Source organism: Pteropus alecto, unplaced genomic scaffold (genome assembly GCF_000325575.1).
Source record: "Pteropus alecto unplaced genomic scaffold, ASM32557v1 scaffold98, whole genome shotgun sequence".
NCBI classification, from domain to species: Eukaryota; Metazoa; Chordata; class Mammalia; order Chiroptera; family Pteropodidae; genus Pteropus; species Pteropus alecto.
In genome coordinates, this window is record NW_006443570.1 from 4,690,226 (window position 1) to 4,704,917 (window position 14,692).

The window sequence follows — 14,692 nt, forward strand, 5'->3', positions numbered from 1 at the left end:
AACAAGGACGAGAGAGAAGGGCAGATCTGCCCAAGTTCCATACACCTGAAGAAGGACCAACTGGGTGCTGGGCACATATTGCCCACAACAACCCTGGCAGATTGGTTTTAGCCATCCCGTTTTTACAAATGAGAAAGCAGAAGCTCGGGGACATTAAGAAAGTGCCTTGCCCAAGGACACTGTGTAGCAAGTGGTGGTCAGCCCAGATGTTGAGGTCTGCACTTCTCTGTCTTCACAAAGGCAAAGGGCCTTCGGCTGATCTGGAGACTGATGTGGGTAGGCTCAGTGGAAGAGGCCATCAGAGTGTCCCCATTCAGGCATTTCTGCAAGATGTGCTGTCAGGTGCTCTGGGTCTAAGTTATTGTGCTGGGGGTTAGGGACCAAGGCTCTGTCTCCTTCCTAGGTAACAATCACTAACATTGATGGAGCATTTACTGTGAGCCAAGCAGTGTTCTAAAAGGCTTAGCTCTCTGCATTCTCACATCAGGACTGTATCGATTCATTCCATTTTACATGAGATGTAAAGATGAAAAGAGTGAGGCAGAATGGAATGTCCAAGATTGCAGAGCTAGGAAGTTGCAGAAGCAGGACTGTAAGCCAGGCCATCCACTGCAGAGCTACATTTTTAACTTGAACGTCACATGGCTTGCTTTTAAAGTTTCTGAGTTTTGAGTTGCCCTTCTTATGGATCAGAATGTGCCCCACCCTCATCCTGGTCCTTGGAAGAATCTGACAATAACATAGATCAAGGCTCAGTTCTTCAGAGCTGGGTCCCCAGTAGCTGGGGACGGTCTCCTTGTTCTCCAAGTCACCTCTACGATACGATTTGTTTGTTTGCACTTATTCATTTAACAAGTATTAATTGCATCAGGCACCGGGAGATATGATATTGAATAAGACACAGACCCTGTCTGCAAGGAGCTTATAATCTAGAGAGGGGACTCAGACAAACAAACAGACCTTACCAAAAAGGGTCAGACAGAAACAACCAGAAGATCTGTTCTGCCTGTGACCACCAGGGTAACTCTGTCTTGTCCTTTAGCAGGTAAGGCAGCTGGAACTAAGGTGCCTCCACCGTAAAGAGGAGGCTCATAATCCCCTGAAGATGCCTCATCCTGACCACTCTCCTTCCTGTCCCATCCCAACTCTTGTTCTTGGCTGTGCTGGCAGGCCCATTCCCTCTCCTCTTCACCACCCCTAATGGAGACACCCCAAGGCGACCTTCTCCCCACCCTTATCTGCGTCTTTCCTTCCCTGCCCAGCCCTTTTCCATACAACAGATTTACCTGGACAGAGTTGTTAAAGAGCAAAACACAGGCCTCATGCCTGATCTAATTGCAGTTTCAACCTTTCCCAGAAATGTAATCTTAATCAATCTCTCAGGAATTTTCTGGTTAAGCATCACTGAGGTAATCTGTCATCTGGACCCTCTCCATCCACAAAGAAAGGGTTAAAAACCCTGTATAATAAAAAAACTCTTCCTTTTCCCTTCCCACCAAAAAGATGTCCCAGCCCCAAAATAATCTTTTCTTTTCTTTTGTCAATAGCTCCTTTGCCCCACCCTTCTTCCTATAAGCATTCCATGCCTTTGTAGTTGCTAGGCGGGATGCTGCCTGATTCATGAACTGCTTAATAAAACCAATTAGATCTTCAAATTTACTTGGTGGAATTTTTTTTTTTTTTTAACAGAACCGTACACTGCCTTCCCTCAATAATCAACAGGGATGAAGAGTAATATAGCGGAGGGAAGAGGACAGAGAACAAAGCGATTTAGTCTCTGCTTCATGTCCCTGGTTACATCTTGCATCCCTCTCCTCCGCACTCTGTGTTGTAAGCACACCAGCCTTCTTTCAGATTTTCACATGTGCTACCACAGGCCATTTGTACTTGCTGACACCGTGACACTCTGCCCAGAGTACTTTCTTCCCATCCATGACCTTTCATTGAATTCAGAGTTCAGCTCATCTGGTCCCTTCTAAAAGGAAACTTGTCCCACCCCCCAGATCAGAATCTCCCATTACCCATCTTGCTACACCTTGTACTTCTGGGTGATTGATTAATATCTGCTTCCCATCAAACTGTCAACTCCAAGAAGATAGGGACCATAGTATGTTTGCTCCCCTGGTATCCCCAGCACTTGGCACAGACCACTGCGGGGCCGGTGCACATCAAAGGGGCGGGCTTCCCACGGGCCACGCCTCCGTAGATAACTGCTCAGTAGGTATTTGTTGCCTGAGTGATTGTAGAATTCTCCATCTACTTGTGTAGGATGTGGCCTTAGGCCTGGAATGAGAGCAGAGCCAGCCATCCCAGCACCAGTTGTGTGGTAAGTTGACCAACTGACTTTAGATATGCTAACTAAGGACAGCCCTGGCAGCTCAGTCTGTTTTCACCTTCCTTTGAGCAAACTGCCCCACCCAGGAATCTTTTCAACCCCAAGGCAGATCTGCTGATGGAAAGTAAAGGGCCTTGAGGAAAGGTTGATACCACATTCCATTCCTTTGGTCTAAATCCAGATACACTCACCAGAATAAGAGTGTAATCAAAATAAGAGTCCTGGTGATTTTAGTAGGCTTTGTAGCTTACAAAACATTCTCTGTAATTCACATTATTTTCCTGATGAGGCAAATGAGGCTGAGAGAGGTTAGGTGACAAATCCAAGGTCATATAATTAATAACGTGGTTAATGCAAAACTTGAATGCAATTTTTTGAAGCCAGCCAGTTTTCTGGAGGCAATTATACAAAGGGAGAAGATGTGCTGCTAATCAGCAAAGATTCCAAGATTCTGGCCTTTTTGGCAGTTATTTGATTCTTTTCTTATTCATTCCTTCATACATGCATTCATTCATTTGTTCTGAAGACATAAGCTCCAGTCACTGCCTTTCAGGAGGCCTCAGTCCAGGGCTAGCATTTTGAAGCTATGGTCCATTGTGAATGTCCTGAGCTTATTATATATACTTTTTGTGTGTGTCTATGTACAAATGGGCATTTTTCACAAAAACTTTCAGAAGTTTCTGGGATACCAGTTACGCTTTCCTCCCCTCCCTACAAAAAATTTAAGAACCACTGGTGTAACACATACTACTTAGTGTAAGTGGACAGCAGCCCAAGTGCTCATCAGTCTCTCCTGCCAGTTTGGGTGACTAAGGCCCCAGCATGTGACCAGCTCTGGCTCAAGTGATAAACCTGGTGTCTGGACCACGTGACCCATCTAAGGCATTGCTGACCTTGGACAGCTCCTCTCAGCCACTGCTCTCAGAAGACTAAACATGTAGAAACACACATACACAAACTCACACCAACACCTTGGCTCTGTCCGCCTCTAAAACTACTCCTGACTCCAGAGAGATACTTGATTTTCCCCTCCAGTATTAATAACACACAGTACTGCTCATGATGGCTACACTTATGGAGAGCTTGTGTGTGTCAGACACTGTGATACTTACACCCTCATTTCTTTAATCCCCACAATAAGCCGATTAGTTTGGGAACTTGCCCAATTTTACACAGCTGGGAAGAGGTGAGCATGTATGGGCAGGGTGGAGAATTAGGGAGTTAAGGAAAGCTGAATGTGTTTAAGATCCTTCAGAGATGGGGCAGGGGGCAGTGCGCAGTGTGCAGGGCTGAACTGAAGCCCACACTAGGCATTCTGCTGAAATCATTCTTCCTTTCATTAAATAGCTATTTCTTAAGCATCTTCTTTGTGCCAGGTATGCGTTGGGGATTGCAGTAGCCAGCCTCTAAGACAGCCTTGTTGTCTGCATCTGGTGTCTATACCTTTGTGCAGTCCCCACCGTCCCCTCACTGTGCTGGGGGGTCTGTGTGAAGGTGGCATTGTGCAGAAGCCAAGATACATCTTTTTCCAATATAGGTTATAAAAGATGGCAGCTTCTGTCCTGGGCGCTCTCTCACTCTCTTGCTCACCCTCCTTTTTGGATCACTTGCTCCGGGGGAAGCAAGCTGCCATGTTGTGGATGGCCCTCTAAGGAGGCCCAGGCACGGAACTGAAGCCTCCAGCCAGCAACCAGTGCGGACCTCAGGCCTGCCCCCAACCACATGAGTGAATTCGAGTGTGGACTGCCCAGCTCCAGTCAGGCCTTAAGATGACTGTAACCTCATAAAGATTTCTGGCTCGCAGAAAATCTGGGAGATAATACACGTTCGTTTTAAGCTGCTAAAATTTTAGAGTAATCTATTACACAGCAATAGAGAACTAAATCAGAAATACAACTGTAAACACAATTGTCATGTTTCTTCCATTCTGTGAAAAGGAGTCAGACAGTGGAAGGAAAGAAGGAAGGAAGAAAGGAAGGGATGGAGGGAGGAAGAGAATGAAGCCAGGATGTCAGATAGCAGTTAAGTGCTACAGAGGAAAATAAAGCAGGGAAATGGGGTGGGAGTGAGGGAAGTTTGGTTTAGAGGGGTGACCAGGGGAGGCTTGCCTGGAAAGGAACCAGTTAAACAAAGACCCGAGGGAGTGAGCCATATAGAAATCTGAGGGGAACAGCATTCAGGCAGAGGGAACGGCCAGTGCAAAGGCCCTGAGATGGAAGCATGTCTGGATCATGTGACCCACCCCGAGAGTGCACTTTGTATATTTTGCCACTAGATTGCTTGTCCTCACTAGGCCTGGCTTTGGCTACCTCATGATGGGGCTTCCAGGAGCGGGGAGGCAGGGTGCCGAGCCCTCACTGCTCTCTCGTTCTCTCTCTAAAAGGCCTGGGCCCTAGATCTTGGCTCCATGGCTGTGTTCCTGGGAGTAGGTCTTACGTTCTCAGGAGATGGAAATAACTGCAGTGACCATAGTTTCCCAGCCTCCAGGTGATCTGGACAAAGTCAAGTGAAACTGCAGGATGAGAGAAATGATAAAATAATTTGTAAGAATAATCGGTAGAATAATCTAACTCTAGCCTTGTTGCTGTAGTTGTAGGTTATTCTTTGCAATTTCCTCTTTGGAGCAAGCAAAATACACAGTGTATCTCTATATCACAGCAGAAAGTTGCCAGAAGAAGAACTTGATCTGCCCATTGGGTATGCACACCAGCCTTGTCTCCCAGTAACAGATTTGTTCCTTGTAAGTGATCCATGGCCTGAGGACTCCCTCCTTCTGTGCCCTCCTCCCTGTCAACTCAAGGATGCCCTCCTTGTTGTACAGTGCAGCCTCAGAGCTCCTCGGGGCTCCCCACCAGCAGGCCCATGACCATAGCAACTGCATTTTCCAGATCAGGATGGACAGACAGTGCAGCAAGCCTGAGGTTATACTCAAAGGACAAAGAGAACACGGAAGCCAAGGTTTTATGGGAAAATGAAGGGCACAGAGTAGCCAATATGCACCTGCCTTCCAAGAGACCCATCCATCGTGAAGAAGCAGAGGATTCATTCATTTATTTATTCATGCAGTCTTTCAACAAAGTTTCCTTGAACACCTACTGTATGCCAGGATTGAGCTAGGTGTTAGAGAAACAATATGAGCAGACAGAAGTCCTGCCCTGGAAGTGCTTATAGTCAGCTTATAGACAGACAGGTGCAGAGGCAAGGGTCTGTTTCTGGTGAACATGGGAGGGACACTCACTGCAGTTCAAAGGGAGGACCGGGGAAATTGTGTATGTGTAGTGATGTCGGGGAAATGTTCCATGAGGAGCGACTTCTGAGCCAAGCCCTGCAGGATAAGTAGGAGTTAGATGAAGAGGAGAACTGTGTCCAGGCATGAGGGAAGCTCGTGCAAAGGTCCTGAGGCGAGAGAAGTGGTAGGAAGGGCAGAGGAGGAGGGTCCTTGTTAGCTTCATCCCTAAGGGCCATGGAGAATCACCGAAGATTTGGAACTAGAGATTGACACAATCATATTTGCATTTCAGAAACATCACTTTTATTGCTGTTATCAACTCCCCCACCCCCTTTCCATGACTCTGTGGCTGAGCATGCCTAGCTGAGGCAGGGCCCTGTGGGGAGGCCACAGCCCAGGCTGACCCAGTCCTCAGGGTGTCACAGGGATAATGTTAGGCTCCTCTCTTTTCTGTACCGCGCCCCACCCAGCAGACTTCAGGGTTAGGTTCTAAGGGCTGCTATATTGGGCTTTCGTGGGTGAGGGTTCCATCCCACCTCTGCCCACATCAGGACGGCTTCCCCCAAGATCGAGAGGTCATTTGTATCTCCAGGGTGGCAGGACCTCCTCCCCAGAGCCATGGCGCCCAAGATAATAGGGCAGCCTGGGAGTTGTTTATGAAAAAGCAGTCTAGTGGGGGGTGAGCGGGGCCCTCAGGAACGGTGACTGCTGCTACAGATAGCAATTGGGGCGGGGAAGGCTGTCTAAATTACAGCTCCCAGAATAGAGGGGCCGGAGGGAGTGGCAGGGCATCCTACCAAGGAAGCGCTGGCAGCCTGCCAGGCACGTCCAGGCTCGGGCCCTGTCGCAGGCAGAGGCAGGGTAACCGCACGCCAGCAAGGCCATGGGGATGCCATTCATCATTGGCCAAGGCAGCTGGGCAGCCGCGAGGTGGGGTCTGGTGGTGGTAGGGAGGCTCCTGGGGTTTGGGAGAGAAACAACCTGGGCGTGACCTTCTGGAAGGGGTGAAGGTGGTGAGGGGAGGGAAAGGCTGAGATGAGGGAAGGGTGACATCTTGCCTGTCCCTGGAAGAGACTCTGTCACATGTCCCTGTGGATACTTCACAGAAGGAGTGTGAGATACTGTAAAAATAACAAGAATGGCAGGCGTAAGAATAGCAGCTATGTGTCAGAGACAGCTCTACACAGCAACATGCATCAGTTCACCCTCACAGATCCCTGTGACACAGGTGGTATTATCCTTATTTTATAGATGAGGAAACCGAGGCCCATAGGGGTCAAGTATGTGCCAAGTAAAGCTAGGGAATAGTAAAGCTAGGTCGAGAGCCCAGGTTTGTCTGATTCCCAGGCCTGGGTTTCGAGTCAGGGAATCTGTCTGGAGCCTTTACTTTGCTGCGTCTCAGTTTTCTCATCTACCTCACAGATTAGTCTCTTGTTCTGTATCAGCCTCTGAGAACTGTTGTCAGAGTCACAGGAACAGTGTGATGTGCTGGGAAGAGCTTCAGGTCTGAAGGCGTGGCCGACCTATGTGACTTACTCTTTCCAGGCCTCTGTTTTCTCATCCACACAATGGGGAACATTATAGATACTTCATAGGGTCCTCTGAGAATCCAATGAGAATCTATATGCATGAAAGTATCTGTCTTTGAAGGCAGATTATACATCAGAAAGTGTCATATTTTAAATGATTAATATGTGGAAGGTGAATATTTATAAAGGCGACGATTTCCAGTTGACTAGGGGAGCTCACGTATACACAACGTGCCCAAGGAGCAGCCTCTTTTAAAATGAGATGCAACCTCTTTGTTTATCCTGGGTAGATAGTCAGTTTTCCTATAAATGGCAGCTTAAAGCAAGGTACACTGCATTGAAACTTTATTTCTTCAACTGCTTGTACTCCAGCTGCTGATTTCAGTTGAGGCTGGGAACCCCTCGCCCCCAAGTTCCCAGCACCAGTTGTTTTCTGGGCTTGGGGTCTCCACACAGAGACCCAGGCTTGGCTCTGGATGACCCTTGTCCCAGGCTGCTGCTGGCTTTCCGAGCCTCCTGCCCTCCCAGATGTGTTACTTAATATCATGCAAAATTCTCTTGTCTGCCCCAGGGGAAGTGCTGTAATGAATCCCAGGGGCTGGGACTTGCTGATTCATCTGGAGTGCCAAGGGCAGGTTAAGGGCACGGAGTCTGGGAGAAGAAGGAGACACCTGGCCAGCAGCCTCACTGACAGTTCCATTACGCATGACTGCCTCCTCTCTCTCTTGGTCCTGGCTCAGTGTCTGTGGTGAATCACACCTTCTACCTGCTCCTTTCAAGCCCTATGGCAGTCCCTTTCCAAGGCCGGGTCTTCCCTCCTCACGCAGGATCCTCATCATCCCCTGTGAGGAACTCATTCAACTTGGCATCTGTACCTTCTGGTGAGATTTATAAATGTGTTGTTAAGACTGCTCGTGGCCCAGTGAAATTGCACCAGAATGTACTGGCTCCTACGAAATCAAAGCTCCTGGCCAACGTGAGCAACTTTCTCCATCCTAGAGAGGATTCTATGGAGGATTCTCACTCATTCATTCAATGAATGCTTGGTGTGTACCTACTATGTGTTTAGTGATATTCTAGGCACCAGGGGCACAGACGATTTTTGCCTGCATGGAGCTCACATCTAATGAGAGCGGCAACCAAGTAGATAGACTGCCAGATGGTGATATGTGCCATGGAGAGCATAAAGCAGGGAGGGTGTTGAGGGTTGGGGGAGGGGTGATACGTAATCAAGGACAGTTGGAGCAAGCTCACTGGGAGAGTGTGGGCACAGTGAGGGACACAGCTGTGCCAATATCTGGGGTAGAGCCTTCTGGCAGAGAGAGCAAGCAGCAGGAGGCCAGTGTCTGGATGGAGTAGACTGAGCCAGGGGGCCACTGGAAAGAGTTATTATTAATGGAGAAGCAGGTTTGAAGGATGAATGTTTTGCTATAAAGATCTTCCTAAATTGTTACTCAAGTCCCTCAAGCCAGTTAGTTAATTAAGCTGGGGGTAAAGGTTCAGGTCCCAATTTGTTGCTTCTCGGTGTCTGACTACGGCTCTAACTGCATCTCAAGGGGCAGTGGCCAAGCTTCCCCTGGAAGGCAGTGTCTCCTGAAGTTCCTTTCCGCCCAGCTCCAGCCTTCCCCGGCCTCTCCATCCCAGGCCCTTTCCTGCTCCCTTGTATCAAGAGATGACTTACCTGCCTGCCCACCTGCCTTTATCTCTCACCCAGCACACACCTGCCTAATGTCTTTATCATTTCTTTTTATGTCTTCTCCCTCCAGCTATGAGAGCCATGAGAGGGCAGGGCTAGTTTTAAACTGCTTGGAGTTTATCGCATAGGGCACATCGGAGGTCTCCGTAAATATGCTTGAATTGATCAGGATGTGGATGCTCAAAGGAGGCTACCCATCTTCTTGGGAACGCATAGGCTCCACATAGTCCTCTGTGGGCCTGGGGGATGTGAGGAGAACTGGAGTTTTCCAGGAACTGGGGGGATCCAGGGCTCCCTCACATCGAGAGAATTTAACCAGAACTTCTGGTTCCCTTTTCCCACCTTGGATCTGACCATTTGAATACCAAATTCCTGTCACTTCTAGGATGTCACTTAAGATGAGACTGTAGACTCTCAACCCTGGGGTTCCAAGGAGGTGCCACAGGGGCTGCCATAAGGCAAGGGAGGCACAGTGAGATCCCTCTACTCTACTCCACCTCCACTTCAATAGAAGAAGGAGCTCTGCTTTTATTTCACATGTGTGTTTCCAGGTATGATTTCCCTTTTAAAAAAGGGTTTGCTTCTAAGGACACACACACACACACACACACACACACACACACGGTCTGCAAAAACACTGGAGCAGCTGAAAGTGTTGAAAACTCAAGTTCTAACATTATTTGACTAGGTCTGGCCTCAGTCTCCTCATCTAGAAATAGGAACATACAGAAATACCTTTCCAACCACAGGATGGTAGCTGTCAAATTCTTCAAAGCAGTGTTCTCTAGCTTTAATGTTTGCCACCTGGGGAGCAGACACCCTGGTGATTCTGACTCAGGTGGCCTATAGAACACATCTTGACAAACACGGCTTTTTAGAAATTCCTAAAAGAGAGTATTTGATTTCTGGAAGGATATATAAAGAACTGGTAAGAGTGGTTACCTCTGGAAGGGAATTGAAAGCTTGAGGGCACGGGAGGGCAGATGACTTACCTTTCACTGTATTCTCTTGTATCTTTTAGATTTTGTACCATATGCATGTGTATTTGAACCATATATATGTATAAATCAATGTAAATTTATTTGAGAAAATAAGTTTTAGACATTTAGAGCACTATTCAAGTACAAGGTAAAAAACCAAACACCCAAATATGACCACTTGCTGTGTTCTCACTGCAGATTGAAGCCGAATCACAAGGAAAGCCAGCAAATCTATTCCTGAGGCCTTTGGGAAGAGTCACAAAGGGTAACCCAGAAACCCCTCGAGAGAGGAGGACAGGGGAGCCACCCAACAGACCTCTACTCTCTTGCTTAGGTGTGTCACCCAAGCTGGGTGAAGAGTGGCAGGTCCTGAACTGGGCTTGTTTCCCTTAAGGGAGATGCCAGGGATGCCAGAGATGTTAAAACAAAGCAGAGCAAAGCAAAACAAACAAACTAATACACCGGAGGGCTGCCTTCCCTCCTGAGCTTTCACAGCCCGAATGTATGCATTATGAAAAATGCCTGGAGGTGTGGTGCTGATCTGGATTCCTGGCGGTCCCCTACTTTTAGTGTCAATTCCTCCAAGGCAAAGACCATGTCTTGTTCACCCTGTGTGTCTAGTGCCTATACCCGGCCCTGTTTATGGACTGGATGTAAATGCCTAAGGGAAAAAAGCTTCTCATAGTTCCACAGCAGGCATCAGTGTTACTGATACTACTGCAGCACCCATCAGCAGCAAACAGCTTCCAACAGCCTTCCCTTCTGTTCCAGCCGAACTTCCTACAATCCTATAAAACAAGACATTATTATTACTTTCATTGAACAGATGAGGAAACGGCCTTGTGCCTGCCATCTCTTATTTTGTGTTGTGCTCTTGGCCAAGTCACTTTACATTTTTGTTTTTTTCATCTGTAAAATGGGAACCATTGTTGCTGATATATCCACAGTCCAGGGAACACTTAATGCAAGGGTTCAAAAAGGCAACCGGCCAGAAGCAGTAAGGGAAGGACAGAGATCAAATTCAAATCCAGCTTTTGAAATGAGATATTTCTGCTGCCCTACCAACCTCAGGAAATGGCTGTCAGTTCCTCATCACGCATGGTGGTGCAGAGATACTTGGGAAGGGGTGACAAACCCCCTTATGTTTCTCTTCCTGCTTTTGGTCATCATTAGGAACTTGTTAGAGAGTAGAAAAACAAGGTATACCTTTATACTTATTTAATAACCTTTTATCAAGTAGTACTATGTGCACAGCTGCTGGGAAGGCAAGTATAATTCTGATATGGAGAAAAGGAAGAAATTTTAATTCCTTATGGAAACCTGCAGAGAAAATATGTGAATTAGAATCCTGGAACATTAGTGCTGGAAGATTTCTTAGGGGTTAATACAGGCCGTCTTATAAAGACCGGAAAACTGAGGCCCAGAATGGGGAAGGGGCTTAAACAAGTTCCACAAGTTAGAATATTCTAGTGGCCTTTAATGAGATTTATTAATGAGAAAGTAGGAGTGTTGATCCTTATCCTCTGATCCAAATGGAGTGAAGCAGGGAAAGGTGGTGTATGGGGAGAAGGCAGGAGGGGGAGGATGGAGTCATCCAGCAGAAGGAAGCAAGGAGCCCAAAACAGGGTCCAGGACCCTGATTCTCCCTCCCTCGTGGCTTGGAGATCCCTGAAGGCTGCTTGTCATTCCCTCACCAGAAGATGCAAGCAGAAGAAGAGGGAGATTGGCTTGTCAAATTCTGAGCCCAGCCACGGAGAGTATTCCAGAGCTTCACTCCAGGGACCGACAGTGGAAGGATAGAAATTCTCTCACTTCTGCTAGTTATATCTCGCAACGCAATGTGCTTTTGGCCAACTCACTTTACCCCTCAGTTTTGCTATCTGTAAAATGGAGCCACTGTCTCTTCCATATCGTAGGCAAGGACGGTGTAAGAGGATCAAAAGAGAGGAGAGCAGAGGCAAAGTTATTTGTGCCTGGCTTTTCCTGCAAACAGATTTCTCCTCCGTCCCCCAGGACCTGTCCTAAAGAGGCGTCTGGAAATTCAACAGAGCCAGGCAGTCTGGGAGTTAAAACAATCAGCAGCCCGACGCGGAGATCCGCCGAGACAGAACAGCTATTCAGACGGCGGGGGCGGTGAGCAGGGGGCCCGAGCAGCAAAATGTGGAGAAAGAAGCGTTTCACACGCGTCCCAGCCCGGCCCACGCCCGTTGCCATGGCCGCCCCCCTCCCTGCTCGGCTGGCAGCCCGCACCGAACCGCGGCCTCGCACCAGCTTCGGCGCCCGCCGGGCGTTCCCCCGGGCTTCCTGGCTTGTGGTCAAGGGAGCGCGGAGCGGGTCACGTCCAGAAAGGACGAGTCGCCCGCAGCCAGGACCCGGCGTCTGGCGAGGAGCGGCCCCCGCCCAGCCCGGCCACGCCTCTGCAGGCGCCACGTCCCGGGACGCGCGCGGTCGCTTGGAGCTGCGCCCTCTCCGGGCTGCGCCCGGCCGCCGCGGGGCGGGGTCGGGGAATCCCGCGACCTTGAGTCAGGAGCCCACATCTCCGCGGCGCCTGTGACTAGGAAGCCTCGCGCCGTTGCCGCGCCGGTGACCCAGGAGCCTGCATCCCGGCTGCGCCCGCGCCCCTTCCCCGCTAGACGTGGCGCTTTTCGGAGTGCGGAGCGTCAGCTTGCAGTAGGAGGCGGACTGTCCCCTCACTGACCTCCTTTATCAGCTCCGGACACTTGCTTAACTGAGAGCTGGCAACTTGGGGCCCGAAAGCCACTGGGGGAAGGGACTCAAACAACTTCTGCAGGGGTCCCTGCCTCTGCTGCCTAGGGTCAAGTCCGAGAGTATTTCCTCCTTGCTTGGCTAACACTCCCCCACCGCCACCTCCCTCATAGGAGACAATCAGGGAACTATAGGATGACAACCGATGGCAGAGGGGGCGTAGAGCTCCTATGGGGCAACCCTGTGCACTTTACAAATGAGGCAACGGAGGCACAGAGGGGAGAACCGACTTGTTCAAGGTCAATGTCCCACTGTAAGTTAAGGCACACCAGTACGGATGGGAGCCTACGTTTGTGTCACTCAGCTCAGTGCTCTTTCTCAACACTCCAGTACCTTACCTCACATTAAATCGAATTCACCCTGGGGCTAAGGACAGCCAGACTTTTTGCCAACAGTGGTTTGGCTAAATTAGTGAAATGCCAGAAAAATGGAAGGTTTCTAATAAAAGCTGTCTCCACGGGCCCAGGGTATTTATTATAAGGGCTTACCCATTGGCTCCACAATCACCTGTACAAACTTCTCTACATTTGCAGACTGGCAGCTCAAGGCCTCCTTGCAAACTCCCACCTCCACTCATTAGCATTTTCTTCTCTGGCACCTGGAAAGGGCAGAAATGCCCACTGACCTGGTTTGACCCCTTTCTCTATCTTTAAAAAATGACCAAGGCTGGGAAAGTGAGAAGATGGGAGGTGGATTTGATTTTTCTACTATTTTATACCTCTAGATGGGGTTCTTCTACTCTACCCACAGACAGATCTCAAACTGTGTCCTATAGCTATATTTAGACATCCCTTCATCCCAGTCTTTATAGAAGGCTGATTTAGCCATTATCCAAACATACTATGGTAGTGTTTCAAACCACACTAAGGAGGACCCTCTGCTTAAAGGTCCCACATCAAAAGTAGCTCTTCCTAAATCCCTGCCCCGCCTCCACATAGTTCAAAGAGGAAATGGTCTGCTGCAGCCATTGTGGTAGATTGCAAACTTTAGTCTGGTCAAGCTTTCATTGGTTAGGATAACCCAGAGGGGGAACTGAGAAAGCCAGCTGATCGCCTCTCAACCTATATATGTTTTAATCAGATTTATAAATGAGAAAATAGGAGTGTTGGTCTTTAGCCTCTTTAGCCACCCAACCCCTCTACATATTCTTTGCCTCCATCCCCATTCCTCTAGAGAACCACTCCATCTTCTTAGCTATTGAGAAAACGATCTCATGGGACACTGTGATGACAGACCTCAAAATGCTTTCAGATGACTGATCTATGCTCACAGAAGGAAGAGAGGCATGTCTAACACCCAAATCCTCATCAAACCTGTGTACACAATTTATACACTTAATTTCTTTGTGTCCCAGGGACCAACTAGGTTGGGACACTTAGATCAAGCATGCTTGGTTTGAGGGTTTAGGAATCCTGGGTCTTCTACTTCTCTGTGCCTTTCAGGCATTAGGGCCCAATCCTGGAAGTGATATTGAGGTTATCATAGACCCTTAAATAAGGAAATCACCTTCAAGATCAGCCAGCCGGACCTTCTCATTTTGGTGTGATTCCATAATTGCTTATTTAATTAATTAATTTATTTTAATGCCTACAGCACCTGGTCTTCCTAGATGGCCTCCCATCCAAGTACTAACCAAGCTCGATCCTGCTTAGCTTCTGAGATCAGACAAGATCGGGCACGTTCAGGGTGGCATGGCCATAGCATAATCGCTTACTTATATATTGTGTGCCTGCTATGTGCTAGAAAAATGAAATGATCAAGAAAACTCTCTTCCCTTGAGGAGCTCACAGTAGAAGCAGGAGGCAAATAAGTCTGCCACTAATTACAAATAATGTGATAAGTATTGTGACAGTTATATGCAAAGTGCAAGGGTGGCCAAGGAGGGACCTGCTCTGCTTGGAGAAGAATCAAATGCACAGAGGAGCTGATGCTTGAACCGGGTTTTGAAGGATGAATAGAGGCTGTTAGGAATAAAACCCTGTTTTCTAGGCTGGTGCTCTTTCCATATATGGTCACTAATTCTATCACATTGAGGACTTGCCGGGGAAGCTGGAAACCTGAATTCCCAGCTGCCTGAAGTGGGGCACCCATGCAGGAATCTAGAAAGGGCCCTTGCTATATTCAGCATTGACCCAATATCCATCAGCAAAAACAGAC

At 48.3% G+C, this 14,692-nt stretch overlaps 1 pseudogene; it reads right to left on the reverse strand.

Annotated features, from left to right (window-relative positions):
- Window positions 1-14,119: 14,119 nt before the first annotated feature.
- LOC112473358 lies at window positions 14,120-14,238 on the reverse strand (annotated as a pseudogene).
- Window positions 14,239-14,692: the final 454 nt, after the last annotated feature.